The sequence below is a fragment of the Centruroides sculpturatus genome, unplaced genomic scaffold, assembly GCF_000671375.1.
Source record: "Centruroides sculpturatus isolate CEXI.00-Female unplaced genomic scaffold, Cexi_2.0 scaffold1833, whole genome shotgun sequence".
Classification (NCBI taxonomy): Eukaryota; Metazoa; Arthropoda; class Arachnida; order Scorpiones; family Buthidae; genus Centruroides; species Centruroides sculpturatus.
Window position 1 is genome coordinate 35,009 of NW_019386250.1, and position 5,753 is coordinate 40,761.

At 28.8% G+C, this 5,753-nt stretch overlaps 1 long non-coding RNA gene across 1 annotated transcript; it reads right to left on the reverse strand.

Annotated features, from left to right (window-relative positions):
- Positions 1–882: 882 nt before the first annotated feature.
- LOC111614271 lies at positions 883–5,536 on the reverse strand. Its single transcript, XR_002754898.1, has 3 exons — positions 5,390–5,536; positions 4,958–5,060; positions 883–1,303 (listed from the first exon to the last, which is right to left on the reverse strand). It is a non-coding gene; the product is annotated as an uncharacterized LOC111614271 (long non-coding RNA).
- Positions 5,537–5,753: the final 217 nt, after the last annotated feature.

Genomic DNA, 5,753 nt, shown 5'->3' on the forward strand with positions numbered 1-5,753 from the left:
AAATTCCTTCTTAGTGTGCGTTCTCGTGACGTACCCGAATTTCAAGTTTTAACTCCTAACCGCGCTGAAATGCTCACAATGATATTTTCGTATACACGCGCGCCACCTATCACAGGATAAACGTACTATTCCAGAAACCTTGGCTGGAGTGTCTTGAACAACTTCCAAAAGTTTCATGGCAATCAAGTAAACCGTGTAGTAATGCATGAAAGAGAAACAACCAGAAACATATACGTTCGTTTCTATAATAATAACTATAACAATCTTATAAAGTGAATTTATATAATTTTATTGAGAAACGCAAAATAAATAGTTTATTCAGAAACATTCATTCAAAACATTTAATTTATTAAACACATTTTTTTGACATTAAAATATTACATATTTATTATTTAGCAAAAAACACATATAAAACAGAGAATAAACTTTTTTCAAATAAAAATGAACAATACGTCAACATAATNCGTTCGTTTCTATAATAATAACTATAACAATCTTATAAAGTGAATTTATATAATTTTATTGAGAAACGCAAAATTAATAGTTTATTCAGAAACATTCATTCAAAACATTTAATTTATTAAACACATTTTTTTGACATTAAAATATTACATATTTATTATTTAGCAAAAAACACATATAAAACAGAGAATAAACTTTTTTCAAATAAAAATGAACAATACGTCAACATGATATAAACTTTTCTTTAGATACAAATGAACATTAAATAAGCAGCAAATAATTTTTTTAAAATACAATCAAACAACAAACGAACAATAATAAACATTTTACTAATACAAAATAAAATAAATAAAAAGTAAATGAACATTTCTTCCAAATACAAACAAACAATACATTTAAATATAGGCCTATATAGATCGAACGAACAAAAATTTTTTGTTTCTCAGCTAATTTAAATGGAAGTTAGAAATAAATTTAAAAGCCGAAAACTTATCTTTGTGTTGCATACACAAACGAAATTTATATTTAAAAAACAAAATCTTTCATAATTTAGCTCGAAACCATTGATTAAACGTCACCGTAATGGCTTATTTTAAAGCAAGTTTTCTTTTAATCAATTCTGTTGTATTGTCTCAGCAAATGCTTTCTTTTTTTAATTTGATCTGGCGAAGCTCCGATCACATGCGCATTGAAAAATTGATAGATTTATCAAAATTCTCAATCAGTTCCGTATAAGTAAACTGAATAATTCAACTTTAAATGTTGAGCAAATTATTCAATACAACGTGCTCGATGAAAATTTAATAATGTTGTACTGGAAACTGCGAGAGCAAAATTTCCTCTGTAAAAATATTTTAAAAAAGCGTTATAAAATCCATTTTAATTACAAGACTTATTATTTAAAATGTACACGTTTCACATTTGTGTACATTTTACATTTACTGAATAAAAATCTTTGCGGCAAATAATAGTCATTTCATAGCAGAATAACACATTAATTTAATAAAATTGTTTTTCATCTCATCTAATCTATTAAGAAATTTTTTAATTCATTTAAGAAATAAAACGTAATAGTAGGGCAAATAACCAGGGACAAACAGCAACAGAGTAAACACAGTAATACTACATTCGCCACTCACTTCGATCTCGATTTACCTACAATCTGGATTGTAACTGTCCAGCTGTTTGCACGGGCAGTCCGCTTGAAAAGAACCCGGTATTACACGCGATGATAAAACTGAGATAAATACGCGGTAAGTCACGGACACCAACAAACCAAATGGAAGTTTTGGTTAGAAATAAACACTTTTTCTTGCTATAAATCTAATAATATACGAATGACTTTTTCATTTCTCTGTTAACAGCCGACTTCTTTTATTTTCTCGAGCGTGTGAGATTGTGAAAACTCTATTATTACTGAATCTAGTTTTAAGAACTCTTGAGTCGATCACGATATAAACTAGTTTCACTCGAGATAAATCGCAACACGGCATAGTCGCCGCCCTTGATCTCAATCGGGATTCAAATACTCAGTGCAAACGGAATATAACAAACTAAGATGCGGCCTTATCATTAAATTATTTATGGTTATAATATACAGTTATTTTCATAATCAACATAGTAAAGCCAGTAAAAGTGAAGCCTATGATGTTCTTTTTTCGCATTAACTGTTTTCATTAACTCGTCTGGACTTTCGGAGTAACAGCAGAGTGTTCTATTGTCACAGGTACTTTATACACAATGAAAGTTCGGTGATAGCGAGATAAAGAAATTTTTGTTGTGAAACTGTTATTCAGACTTCGATCCGAACCGATAAATGACGGAATGAATTGGTATTGACGATTATGGCATTATGTTCTAAGTAATTTATTCACTAGTAGAATAACTTAATGTTAAAGTGAATTGAAATTTATGTGAATTTTTATTTCTGCACATTTATCGTAACCTTTATTCTTGTTTTCGTTAATGAATATAAACATTCCAAATCTTACACCGATTAACTTTTATTAAATAAGAGTCAGGTTATAATTAACCTTCTGTGAGTCGCATAGGTCTGACAGACCCGACGCGATTTTTAGTCAAAATTTTTTAATATTAAATATTTTTTGAAAAATTTGAAAAAATTAATATTCCTCAAACTTTTTAATTAGATTAACAGGCTGTTAAAATTTTTTGCATAGCAACGCTCATTTTTTAGAAAAAAAATGCTTTACGAGTCGCATGGGTATGACAGACCCATGCGACTCACGGAGGGGGTAAAAAAACGTCAATTAATTTGTCGCCGTTGCCGATAGCGAGTGTCGCAATAACTTTATCGCGCTGAAGTTGTCGCGCGGTGTCTATTATACTTTATAATATCGTTATTTATTTATATATTTATATTTTTTTTTTTTTTTTGTTATAATATTGTTTTCAAAATTAATGTCTAATTAACTTTTAATCATTTTAATTATTATTCTATTTTTATCATATAATTTTTATATATTACTTATGATGATTCTTCGTATATTAGACGATGCAAGTTGGCATTTTTTTACATTTACTAACCAATGGGAAACTTGTGAAAACAGTCTAGCTATAAATTGCCGGGAAATATCTCCCCCCTTTCGGCAATGATCTTGGAAATCAAATGTAAACAATCGCTGTAAATTCGCTTGTTTTATTCGCGTTTTGAGCTATAAATTGTTAATTAAATATTGTTTCACAATGTATATACGAGTAAGCATGTTCTCAAAACTGTCTAGCAATAAATATTCCCGGGAAACTCCAACTCTCTATAGTAAGTCTATGGAAGATGTTATTGCTGTTAATTGGCTTTAAAATTTTTGTTTCTACGCCTATTACACTGTAATTGGTAATTTATATTATGACTGATTTAAGTTCAACGAATGAGAGGTTTCTTCAGAACCATCTGGTCTGGATTTTCCCGCGAAGAACCAATCAACGTGATTAAAGTCAGAATGTAAGCAAACCTTACAAATAGCTATCTTCTTCATTTTAGAGCCGTAATTCTGGTAATTTTACTCCTGAATGTTCCTGACAAAACAAACATTTGTTTAAATAACGTCAATTAAAATGAAAAGTAGCGAAATTAGAGCTGAAAACGATGAAAATGGCGATTAACTAACTTTTATTTACATTCTGACATTGATTTAAGTGAAAGGCTAATTCTTATCGCAGTCAATTTCCCACAAGACAATTCTGAGAAGATGCTTACTCGATCAAACGAAATAAAAGAACTACAGTATATGTTAGCTAATTAGCCCCTAAACATTATGAGAGCTAATTAGATATAAAGTGAAAAATTACAACTATGCGACAATCATATCGCATAGCTATCATTATTGTAAAATCAAATAATCTAAATTAATCTGATAAAAATACTTTAAATTGTTATCTGCAATTATTATCTATTTATTTTCCATCGCTAAACAACAAAACAAAACTAAAACAAGAACGTAAACTACATTTTAAGTAATTATAAATGAAATCGCTGCGTTTAATCGCGTTACGACTTTGTTGTCGCGCAATACGCAACGCGCGACAGAAAAAAACAAAAATAAATTATGACAATACAAATTGTGAAAATTACAAAATTTTTGATAATTGCATTTTTATAACATTCAGGTATTGACATGGATGTATTTTTTAAGTATTATTTTGTAAAAATTTTATATTATGAAGAAAACAAATTTCAGAATTGAGAGCATGTCGTAAATTGCCGAATTTTTGATGGTCCACCCATTATTTTTTCGATCGCTTCTTTTCATGCACAGAAAACATTTATAACTAAACTATAAGCAAATAATTTTGATGGATTCTATAATATTTTGAACGATGTCAATTTTTGAAAATAGGTGATCGAGTTAAGCCTAACACACGACTATATCAGATAAAAAATTAAAAATAAAATTTATGTCTAAAAATCATACGAAACTATCTATTAAATCATAAAGACAACATTCTTATGAGTAAAATGAAGTAAAATCTTTGTCAATTAGTCGATTTACAACTCAGAAAAGAAGTGTTGAAAATAGAGTCATAAAACAATTAACGTTTATTGACTTTCGCGGTAGGGGGTAACGCGGGGTCGGTTGACAAATTTTCTCGCAGTAGTGCAAAAGTTCTACTCACTTCGCTTGAAAGTGTCATATTTCTTCCCCACTTACAAACAAACCCGATGGCAATCGGTGAAACAGGAGATAAATTACAGCGAGTTGAAATTTGATATGTTTATTTTTTTGCGTTTTTCGTATCGAATTACATAAAAATAAATATTAAAAAATTCATTTTGTCAATACGCAAGTAATTTATATCACTAGATAGAAAACAAAGCGCAGAATCCAACTAAGAAACTGTAGTTTCTTTACGCGATAGATAAAATTGAATTATTTCATATTAAAAACACTGGGTCTGTAAGACCCATGCGACTCAAGTAAGGGCCCCATTCCTAGCGACTTACGGAGGGTTAAAATTTACGTAATCTTTTACGTACCTTTTTCATTATCGAGCATTTATTTTTTCTTTAGCAGCACGAAAAGATGACAGATGGTAGTTTGCAAAATAAATACACAAAGACGTCTGAACACTGTTGTTTTCTGCAAAGAGTATAAATACATTGGTAAACTAGGAAATGATAACTACAAAGATTAAGATTATTACATTATTTCGTATATCTAACTTTTCTATTATATTATATCATAGTATTTGATTTATGATTTCAAATGTTACCTAATATAAGGATTTATCATACGGAGAGACCAATCTGAGACATTCTTTAAATGGTGTGAAGTAGGAAAGAATAAAGAATTTTTATAATGTGTTAAATTGGTCACTCTGTATGTTAAATCCTTACCTAAATATATAAATCAAATACTATGATATAACGACCATATAATTAATAATTATTTTAGTCTAATATTATTACGTTTATAGCGATACTCGGATGGTAGGAAATGAGACAATTCCATAGATAAAGTAGACACCAATTCAAAATATATGTTAAATTTTTAAGAAATTCGTTATGATAAACTCGCACTCTAGAAAACCATTTAAAACATATTTTGTGCTAACCGATAACCTGGTATTATGTAATGTTTTTAATCGAATGCCATCATTCCGCTGTAACAATCAATTTTCCAAGAATGAAATAGCTCAATTAGTATTTTCGTAAATTTTCCATTTTCAAATTTAATTAAATTTTATAAATTATATTAAATTATTAAATATTATATTATAAAATTATATTAAATTTTCGAAAAAATTTAATATAAAGTTTCTAAGGCCAATGA